Source organism: Arvicanthis niloticus, chromosome 20 (assembly GCF_011762505.2).
Source record: "Arvicanthis niloticus isolate mArvNil1 chromosome 20, mArvNil1.pat.X, whole genome shotgun sequence".
NCBI lineage: Eukaryota > Metazoa > Chordata > Mammalia > Rodentia > Muridae > Arvicanthis > Arvicanthis niloticus.
This window is the reverse complement of record NC_047677.1, coordinates 50,004,072-50,015,515: the sequence shown is the minus strand read 5'-3', so window position 1 is coordinate 50,015,515 and position 11,444 is coordinate 50,004,072. Positions and strand designations below refer to the sequence as shown.

General features: G+C 49.1%; 1 pseudogene; it reads right to left on the bottom strand.

Moving 5' to 3' along the window:
* Positions 1-557: 557 nt before the first annotated feature.
* LOC143435244 (H-2 class I histocompatibility antigen, Q10 alpha chain-like) overlaps positions 558-11,444 on the bottom strand; it is a 105,303-nt pseudogene continuing 94,416 nt past the window's right edge.

The window sequence follows — 11,444 nt, the reverse complement described above, 5'->3', positions numbered from 1 at the left end:
CTGAGTAAAGGACACGGTAAAACACTATGAGTCTCTGAACACATTACAGGCTTGAGCAAAGGGAATATACAGGGAAAACAAAAGGCAACTAAAGATTTTAGGCTGGAAGGGCACAGATGCAGATGTCCCCTAGTTGGCTGTGGAAGGGATGACAGCCAGTGCAGGGACACAGGTGGGGCTGGAGGGGCTATGATGGACTGACTGAGCTCCAGCTTCACCCCAAGAGCCTCAGGGACAATCTTGTCCCCCACACTTTCTTCAAACTGGAGCAAAGTCTCCTCTTCTACCTGTGAGAAGAAAAGTGTGAGAAATGAAGGAAGAGTCTAACCCTAGGAAGTTTCCAGAACTGACACAGACTCAGGTTAGAGACTCAGGTTAGCAGTGCAGTCTGTGGATGTGTTTTCCTTGATAAGCAGAGCTCACTTCTAAAGGAGGCTGAGAGGAAACTCAGACCCTGCCCTTTCCTACCTCTGTTTCTCCTCCTCTTCATCACAAAAGCCACCACAGCTCCAATGATGAATAAAATTCCAACCACAACAATGACACCAGCAATGATCCTAGTTGTAGTCACTGGATGGAGGAGGCTCTGGGAAGGACAGGGACAGGAAATGAAGGTGAGGGTCATGACCCCAGCTCTCAGCCCTGACCAGCTCAGGGTCTGCAGAAGGATCCAGCTTTCCCTGACCCAGCTCTGCACCTACACCCTCCTTACCCCATCTCAGGGTGAGGGGCTCAGGCAGCCCCTCATGGTATACATGGCATGTGTAATTCTGCTCCTTCCCAAGAGGCACCACCACAGATGCCCACTTCTGGAAGGTTCCATCCCCTGCAGGCCTGGTCTCCACAAGCTCCATGACCTGACCCAGGTCCTCCCCATTCCACTGCCAGGTCAGGGTGATGTCAGGGGGTAAGAAGTCCAGGGCCCAGCTCCTCACGGTGACATGACCTTCAGATCTGGGGTGACGGGTCACTCTTGTCTCTGGGATGTCTGAGGAGAAAAGTTGAAAAGTTCAGGCAGTAGAAAAAGTGACTTCTTCCCTGACCAGGTTGGCCAGAGACTCAGCCTCAGTGGAGTCAGACGCCAATTCCCTTGTGTGTGGGCTGAGCATGGGCGCTGAGCAAGGCCATGGCTCACAAGGACTGCAGATGAAATTTTAACTGAGTTGGTTATTTCAGGCTCTTCCCTCCTGAGACCCACAGTGAGCTGTCCTGGGAGAAGGGAGAGCCTTTCCTGATAAAGGGTGAGGAGAGGAGAACTCTGCTCCTCCCAAGTACGAGAGAAGGAGAGAAAGGAAAACTGTGTAAAAGGAAAGAGCCAGAGTTCTGTCAAAAGTCAGAATCAGACAAGGATGTCCTACTCTCCAGTATTTCCTTTGGGACAGTGATAATTTCATATTTGCTTCAGAGTTAGAGAAAAGAAAGACTAAAAAAGATCAGCCGGCGCGCGTGGCTCTTCTCTCGGATTCTCCGAGTTGCTGCTCGAAACGCGCAGAACTGAGTGTTGTCCATAGCGGACCATAAGGAACCGGACCACAAGGAACCGGGGCTTCCCAGGGTCGGGCCTGGACACAGCGGTGTGGAAATACCGCAGCGAGTGTGAGCCTGGGGATGGCGCAGCGGTGAGACCCCGACCTTCTCCCGGGATCCCGGTCGGGAGCGCGGGCCGGGAGGGGAGCAGGGCGCAGGGCTCGGGACGAGGGTGAAGAAGGGGCGGAGGGTCCGATGGGCGACTGCGGGGACGCGGCTTCCCCGGTGCCGCCTCCGCCCCTCCCCGCAAAGCCCATTTCCCTCCCGACCCCGCACTCACCCGCGCGGGTCTGGGTCGGGGCCAGGGCGGCCGCCAGCAGCAGGAGCAGTGTGCGCGGCGCTATCGCCCCCATTTGGGATGCGGGGCGTCTGAGTCCCCAGGGCTGTGTAGACATTAAAACCCGTGCCGGTGCCCGTTGGGACCCTGTGTGGGTACCCAGGAGCGCGCCACCCAATGGGGGTGAGAACTACCCGCTCGTCATCAGTGTCAGGGCAGAAGGACAGGTTAGGAGCAGAAGTGAAACTGGGGAGATGGGGAATCCCCTGACCTGGGCTTCCCCACTCCTGACCTACCCTGGACTAAGACTTTGCTTCGAACACTTAAAATTGAAATAAAATGCTAAGAAGACTGTCTTATAATAGCTTAGTGCAGATAGGATGGCCGGATACAATAATTCCTCATTTTTTAAATTAATTTTTTTATTCTTTAATCGTTCTTTTTTTTTTAAACAGTCCAGATTTTATCTCTCTCCGAGTCTACTGTCCGACTGTTCCACATCCCACACCTCCTCCCCACCCCCATCTCCACCAGACCTCTCCATTCCCTGGGGCCTCAAGTCTCTCCAGAATTAGGTGAATCTTCTCTTACTGAGGCCAGACCAGGCAGTCCTCTGCTGTGTATGTGTTGGGGGCCTCATATCAGCTGCTGTATGCTGCCTGGTTGGTGGCTCAGTGTCTGAGAGATCCCAGACCTCCAGGTTAGTTCAGACTGCTGGTCTTCCTGTAGGATCGCCCTCCTCAGCTTCTTCCAGCTTTCCCCTAATTCAGCCACAGGGCTCACCAGGTTCTGTCCATTGGTTGGGTGCAAATATCTGCACCTGACTCTTTCAGCTGCTTGTTGGGCTTTTTGGAGGGCAATCATGATAGTCCTCTCTTTGTAAGTACATCATAGCATCAGTAACAGCTATTTCTGTAGCAGGATGGTAACCTGGATAGCTTAGAATCAAAATTCATTCAAAGTAAGTAGTGGTAGACTCTTTGCACTGAGGTGGATGCAGCAAAATGCTGGGTCGTGTTTATGTATCCAGTCTATTAGTCTATGTCTTTTTATTGGGGAAATGAGTCCATTGATGTTAAGAGATGTTAAGGAGAGGAGATTGTTGCTTCCTGTTATTTTTGTTATTAGCAGTGGCACTGTTTGTGAGGCTATCTTCTTTTGGGTTTGTTGGAAGAGGATTACTTTCTTGCTCTTTCTAGGGTATAATTTCCCTCCTTGTCTTGGAGCTTTCCCACTATTATCCTTTGTAGTGCTGGGTTTGTGAGAAGATATTGTGTAAATTTGGTTTTGTCATGGAATATCTCTGACTGGAGCCTGTCTTTCCTATTACCTTGGTTGTGTCAGAAGTGTGTGGGGTGGGTGTTGCTGCTGGAGTTAGAACTGAGGCCCAAGATTTGCTCAGTGCTCAGGCACAGACAGGAAGGAACCAGTGCTCCAGGCCAGGAGTGAATTCCTGGCTCCCAATGGGTCCCAGTTACTCCCTGTTTGGGGTGGGTGTTGTTGTCTCCTTACCTGAGATACTGCTGGGGTTAGAGCTCCTGGGAGATCTGCCTCCTCTGGGTTTGGTGGGATTGGGTGCAGAGCTGAAGCCTGAGATCTGCTGAGTCAATTCCTCATTTTTGAACACTGTAGCTTCAGCTCAGAGTTCTGTGATTTCTCCAGAAAGATTGCTGGAGAACCTCACTTCTCAGTTATCTGCTGCACTGTAGCAAAGCATCCAAGCTCAGCATCTGGAGAAACCAACCACTGATATTCCACAGTATGATGTGACATCAAGAGTCCCTGGCTGACCCTGGCTTCAGGACCAAACTCAGGTCCTGTTTTCTTTTCGCTGTGTTTTCTCAAGGCTTCTCTAGAGCTGAGGTCACATAAGATATGCCTTCCTCATGTGGCAGCTGGGAAAGGCCTCAGGTTCCGGCTGGCTGTCTCCAGGAGTCCTCTGTCCTTATTTCCCTAGGTCTCTCTGAGATTGTTTTTGACAGAGCAGCTTAGTTCCCCAGAGCCAGCCATCAAAAGGGAGGGGGGGGGGAGAGAAAATGATAGAATATTACAGGATGATCCTGAACACCTAAGAGGATGGAATTAATCCATACCTAGCACGGGCAGAGCTGCAAATCTGTGAATACTCACTCTAAATACAATGTTACTTCAACATCCTGTGAGTCAGACTGACTTTTAGTGATTTTCTTTTTGTAACTCTTTAGTTAAAAAAACATAACTTATAATTTGATACAACAAAGAAAGATACAAGTTTCTCAGTTTTTCACTAAAGGGCCTTTACAATAATGTGTTTTTAAGTTCGACTTGTGTCTTAATTGTCGTTTGCTTGCTGTGAAGAGACCTCAGAATCATGGCAACAACAACAACAACAACAACAACAACAACAACAACAACAGAAACAACAACCGAAATCTTTTAACCGGGGGTTGAATATACTTTCAGAGGTTTAGTTCATTGTCCGAGTGGAGGGAGGCATGCTGGCAGAGAGTTAGGCATGGTGTAGGAGCAGTGCTGGGGGCTCTACATCTGCTTCCTCAGGCAGCAGGAAGGCAGCCTGTGAGCCTGGCTTGGGCTTTGGAAACTTGGAAGCCCAACCCCAGTGACACACACACCTCCTAATCCATTAGATAGTGCCACTCCCTAATGACCAAGCATTCATGTCTATGGGCCTGTGGGGGCCATTTTCATTCAAACTACCATATTCTTCTACCTGGCCCCACAGGCTTGTAGCCAAATTATAATGTAAAAGGAACTCAGTCCAACTTTGAAAGTTCTTACAGTCTGTCAGTCTCGACACTTTAAAAATTCAAAGTTCACAGTCTCTTCTGAGACTCAAGACAATCTCTTAGCTGCAAAACCTCTATAAAGAAAATCAAAAAGCAGGTCACATACTTCCAATATACAATGGCACAGGATGTACATTTCTGTTTCAAAAGGAAGGAAAAGTAACAAAGTGAGAAAATACTGGACCACAGCCTAAAATCCAGCTGGGCAAACTGCATCTCCATGTCTGATGCCAAAGCTCTATTTAGATCTTCAACTCCTGTCAGCTGTGTTGTTGCCACACAGTTCTCTCTCTCAGGCAGGTTCATACCTGTTAGCAGCTTTCCTTTGGAATACAGGAAGACTGGCATCCCCCAATCTTGGGTTCTCCAGCAAAATCCAGGATTCTCTCTCCCAGCTTTGCTCAATGGGCTCTCTGGGCCTCCATGGAGGGACAATGTGGACAGATAACAGGAGGGAGAGTCCATAAGGCAGAAGAAAGCTGCCAAGCTCTGTCGCTTGCTGTGGCTGGAACTTGGCCTCCTCGTTTGCTTACAGCCTGATCACCTCTGTGGGTTTTTTTTCTTCACCGATTAAGCTTTTCTTTAATTCTCATTCATAGATAGGAAGCTTAGCTTTGTGGGGCTTGTCCCTTTCTTCCACATAGCACCACACAGTAAACTTCTGTAAAGTTTACTTCTTTAGCACTGGACTTAGCTCCATTACACTCCATGTCCTTCCTTTTCCCCTCACACTTTGCATTTCTCCTTACATTGTCCGCTCCTTTCCATGATACAGCTGCATGAGAGTGGCCATTAATAACCAAGCAACACAGGCAATGCCAGACTCTCTTGAAGTCTCCTCTGCCAACGCCCTTAATCCAAAGCCCTTGGATTTAATTTCAGACAGATGTTTTTTGCTCAAGGACAGAAAACAGCCTCCTTCTTCTCTGAAACAGTACAAGAATGGGTCTCTAAGCCACTTTACTGATATTCTTCCCCCTTTAATCTTCATTCCCTGGGCCCAACATGTCAACTGTCCTCAGTACTGTCTTCCATCCTCCACTAGCATGGCTCTTTAAGCCTTGCTCCATGCACACAACTGTTCTTCTAATCCAAAATCCAGAGATCCACATTCTGCCATCAATCTGCCTGGTCAGGCTGGAGACAGGTATACCCTGCTCCCGGGTACCCAATTTTGAGACAGGGTTTCTTTGTGTAGTCCAGGCTGGCCTAGAACTCAGTGATTTTCCTGCCTGTCTCCTGAATGCAGGGGTTAAAGGTGTTCACCGTCACTCCCCAGCAAATTCTTCACTGGTAATGTCAGCTTCTCAGGTATACAGGCAGGCCTGATTTAGCCTTAGGGGCTAATAATCTTGGTCATAAGAGAAGGTGAAGGCCATGCCTGTGCTCCTATGATCAGAGTCTGTCAGCCAGTGACTCTATTAAGTGACAAGTACGAAGGAGACAGGGCTGAGGAGTGACCAGACTAGCAAGGAAGTGCCTATGGACTGAACTCTACCTGGCATAGCCCCATTCACAAGCAGATGCTGTTGGGGGCCGACTTTTAGCAGAAAGCGGCTATCAGCTTTGCAGCCATCTTGAGCCATATACCCTGATATGAGACTTATTTTACATCAGCCTACAACAGCTGAGCACACTCTGATAATCTTGGTTTAGATACCTTGGGTGTGTGAGATTAAAGGTGTGTGAGATTAAAGGTGTGTGACTTAAAGGTGTGACTTAGAAGTGTAGAGATCAGATTTAGAGACAAGACCTAAGGGCATGATTAAAGGTGTGACCAAAAGGCATGTCTTAGAAGTGAGACATATAAAAGGCAGAGACAGAACAGAACAGAGAATCAGAGAAGATCAGAGAACCAGAGAAGACAGAGGGGAGAATCAGACACTAGATCAGAGAACCAGACAGAAGAGATCGGAGAATCAGACAGACTTCAGAGAGAGAATCAGACAGGAATTAGGCATTAGGTAGCAGGCACTTGGAAGAGAACTTGGGAGAAGTAACTTGGAACTTGGAGGCACTAGGGACTAGGAACTAGGGACTAGGAACTTGGGACTTGGACAAAGAAGAGAGACTTAAGAATAAACGAGATTGAATCAGTCTGTCTGGTCTCCATTCTTCGAGTCCGTCCTCACTCTCTCTTTTGCTGAACCCCGACCCGCAGACCGGAGCTTGGGCCGGGATAGAGTGGCCGCCCCAAACGTGGGACAGCCCGGGCCTCAACATTTTGCTCAGGCCGAGACATTTTTTGGCTGCCCGAACGTGGGGCTAGTGTGGTTCACAACAAGATGCTACAGAGGACTCCTGTCCCACCTGACATTCAGCACAAGAAACACAGATTCTAGAAGGTTCTCCATGCTGCCATTTACTTCTTTCACAATGTTCAAATGTTCTTAATCCTTAAATTTACCTGCCAGTGAACTGCTCAGGTCAAGGAGTTCACATTCAGATTCTGACGTTCAGTGTGGAAGTGAGGAGCTGCAGCTTAGGGCAGCATGGAGCTGACAGGATGCAGATGTCCCCCAGTGTCTGTTGGATCAGGAAGGGATGTTGGCTGTGGAAGGGACGACAGGCAGTGCAGGGACAGAGTCCTGGTGTACTGAGTTGGGCTGGTATCTCCAGCTCTTCCCATCTTGGGCACAGAAAATAGCACAGGTCCCCAAAAATTGCTGCCCAAAGTGATTTCATTCTTTAGAAGACCTATCTTGTGACTTGTTGGGAGCCGGCTTTTAGCAGAAAGCGGCTATCAGCTTTGCAGCCATCTTGAGCCATATACCCTGACGTGAGACTTTTTTTTCAACAGCCTACAACAGCTGAAGTACACTCTGATATCCAACATATTTTGTTTTGCTGTTTAGTGCCCCCAGCTGCAAGGCATGCGGTTCACGTGCTGTCCACATGCTATCCACTCCATACATGCCTATAAGGTGCACGTGGTATCCACTGCCTGTAAGGCTTACGTCATATCAACACCTGCAAGGCACGTGGTATCCTCAAGCCTACAAGGCACGTGGCAAAAGCGTATAAATACCCCAGATTTCCCTTTAATAAACGAGACTTGAGACCTGAGACTTGACCAGAACCTCTGTCTTGTCTCCATTCTTCGCGTCTCTTCCCCTTTATCCCCATTCTCTCTCTCTCGTTAGACCCTGACCCGAAGACTGGAGCGGCAGCTTGGGCCGGGAAACAGTGGCCGCCAAGCATGGAGTGGAGAGGGCCGAAACAGTGACTTGTTCCCACGGGGTGGCTGTCCCAAGATAAAGAACAAGAGTCAGCACAGGCAATATGAAAATATCTCTGCATAGCCCTGACTGTCCTGGAACTCACTGTGTAGACCAGACTGGCCTTGAACTCAGAAATCTGCCTGCCTTTGTCTTCCAAGTGCTGGGATTAAAGGCGTGCGCCACCACTGCCCATATGAAAACATTTCAAAGGCCCACCTCTCATTCAAACATCTAAATCTGAAAGACCCAGGGACCCAGTCCTCTCCGTTTGCCTCAGCCCTAATCCTAGGCCCCTGGGCGTCACCTTCTCAAGTCTCCACAGACAAGTCAGGAACTGTTCCAGCCTGCAGTACAAGAAATAACAAGGCACACTCAAGAGACTGACAGGTGGGGCTGGAGAAAGAACCTTCAGCCCAGCTTCCACCCCAAGTGCCTCAGGGACAACTGTTCACTCACATTATGACATGTAGCAGGGTCATAACCTTTCTTCCCACCTGTTGGGGGAAACAAAAAGATATGAGAGACCAAGGAAGTCCTGGACCCTGGATGTTTCCAGAACTATGACTTCAGACCAAGGAAGGTTCAGAAGTCATGAGGAAGGAAGATTCTCAGGGAATGAACCAAGGCCAGCCTGGAGATCTGTAATGTTTAGCATCAGCCTTGTCCTCTAACCTCTGACCTCTGACCTTTGAGAATCATGTGCAGACCTCCTCCCACCATCACCATTATGAATTTGTCTTTTATTGTAAGGTGAGTGTCTGCACACAGACCCGGAGATGGGCAAGCTTGTGCACATGGGGTATGAGTCTGGTTCTGGCCTGGTGAGGCCACCAAGAGGAGGAGGAGGACACCAGGCACCAGGGAGCCTGTCCTCAGGTTAGGGACATCCAAATACAGTTGCATAAAGTCCTGGACTTTGTAACTTGCAACCACATTGAGATTCATCACATTCCCTATGCACCTGCTCTTAACAGGAGTGTGAGGCCTTGAGAACAATCTGACAATGACACTGACAGCAAGAAGTGAAATGCCAGGTCTGCACTGCCCAACCCAAGCCCCACCTTCAGCCCTCAGACCCTAAAAGCCACTAATGGGGACTTGGGACTTTGTCCTGACTCCTTCCTCTTCACTGAGCCCTGTGTACAGATAGCATCCTCTACCTGAGCCTGGCTCAGGATGTCAGACAGTAATCAGAGTGGAAACCTTCAGGTTAAGAACAGTTGTTTTGCTCCTTCCTACCTCCACACCAACCCCACTGTGATGCCCTCAGGTGGTCTGGAATGCAGTGGACAGATGTTTTCTTTAAAGCAGGAGGCTTTGACCTGCAATCACCACAGTTTCCCACAGAGACCTGGGTTCTGGTTTAACCTGTAGTAGCTTAGGTTAGGATTAACTCACACTGCCAAGCCAGGGGGCTCAGGAATCTGTGTTCTAAATTCATCCCAGGGTCCCCAAGGTCTACAGCAAACTGAATCTAAGGAACTGGGAGAAGTATTTTCTGGTTTATGCAAACCAGGCACTAGAAGACCCTCAGCTCCTCTAGATGGCAATGGTGGCTGTGTTGAACTCCTTCCTGGAGCAGGCAGTGCTAAGTGGCCATGTGGTGCTGGCTCTACAAGATGTAGGCCAAGCTGGAGCCCCAGCAGCAGGTATGGTTCTCAGGGTCTTGTGCAACTGTCTTGACAGAGCCTGCATCCGGTTTATAAGGTGGCAGTTTAGGCATCAGATGCAGCTGCTGCTGCCCAAGCACCTGGGAGGGCGGTGAGGGGGGACTCAGAATGGAGTTCTGTCTGATCTCCAGGCTGAATGTCAGGCTGGGTCAGCTCCTGGCAGGGTGGAGGGTAGGTGTTGCCTGTGCACTGATGTGCTGTTGTGCGGGAACCAGAGACTTGGATTGGTCCTCAAGGTCCAAGGAAGAGCAGGATTCCAGGGACTTGGAGCACTCTATCAGGTGGCTGCTCTGCTGCTGTAACTGGTGTGATTGGTGCATTGAGAAGGCATGGGACTCCAAACTGGGAATTGGAGGCAAATCTTCTTTTCTCCCACTGGAAAACATGGAGGCCATCTCTTTCCTGTACAACCTCAGAGTTTTGTGGACAGCTCTGACGGCAACAAATATCTCCATGCCAGGGTGGCTGGTTGGACTGCCAGGGCTGCATCAAGCTCAGCGCCTAGTGAGTTCACAAACTCAGATCTCTCAGCGCCCCCTGCTGGTGCTTCTGTGTGCTTGCAGATCCCATTCTCACCAGAGCCACCTGCACCAATTTTTCTTTCCTTCATGACTTCGTGGTGGATCACTAAAGCAGTGTTTGGTCTTGCTCCAGGGCCCCCCTCCCCATTCTTTGCCTAGTGTGTCCCAACCCTAGTAGCCAAGTGTGCCCTGTGTGAGTCACCAGGAGCCTCAGTGAATTTGAGAACCTGCAGGAAGGCACTGGACAAAAGGATGGTCCACTGTCTGCCCTGAGCCTCCTCCACCTTCTGGATGTCTATCTGTCTGTTTGTTTGGAATTTTTGAGATGGTTTTTTTTGTGTAACAATCTTGGTTGTTCCTGAATTCAGTGTGTACACCAGCTTGGTCTCAAACTCAAGAGTTCTGCTTGCCTCTGCCTCCCAAGTGGTGGGATTACAGGCATGCGCCTCCAGCACCTGTCACCTCCTGGGTTTTTGATCTGCCTCAGGCTGGCCACTCTCCTCCTGCAGTGAATACACTATGAGCTGTTGTCTTTGCATGGGCTGACTGGAGTGTCAAGGAGGCTCTGGATTGGGTGGGCTCTGTTGGAAGACAGTAAGCTCTTTATCGAAGCTCCCAGGCCCTGTCACATTTGACCTGGCCCACAGGTCAGTCAACATTGTCTGCAAGGGATAGATTGGGGATGGAGGGGGAAGAGACACGAAGAATGGAGACAAAATAGTTGTCTGATCAAGTCTCCTTTATTGAAAGGTATTGAAAGGTATTGAAATGTGTATATAAGCACAAGCAGGGGAGTGCAGCTGAAGACACTTTACCACGAGTGCCTTGCAGCTGGGGACACTAAACTTCAAGTCCAGGACATGTCTGAGAAAAACAAGATGTTTATCAGAGTGTGCTTAGCTGTTGTAGGCTGCTTGCAAAAATATCATGCTAGAAAAATAAGTCTCTTGTCAGGGTGGAAAAGTACCAACCTGCAAATATATGGTCTGAGATGGCTGCAAAGGTGATAGCTGCTTTCTGCTAGGAGTTGGCTCCCAACACACATTTTTGTTTGTTTGTTTGTTTTTTGACAGTATTTCTCAGTGTAGACATCACCCTGGACTCACTTTATAGACCAGGCTGGCCTTGAACTCACAATTCTGCCTATGTGTCCAGAGTGCTGGGGATCAAAGTTGTGTACAACTATAGCAGGCTTTCAAGTTCTTTTTTAGCTGTTGCATGAAAGAGAGTTGTTCATATTTGTGGGCTATCCTGTGAGAGTTCCGCACCTGTAGTCATGGTATCAGGTCTGAATGAGAATCAAATACAGCTCTGCAAAGGTGTGATTTCTGTAGTAAAGACATTTAGAGTCTTGCCATCCAGCTTTCTGAAAGCTACAGTCTGTTTTTGTTTTCCAGTTTCCCCATCTTGCAGCTGCCCCTCACCTCCTCCCCCCTAACTGT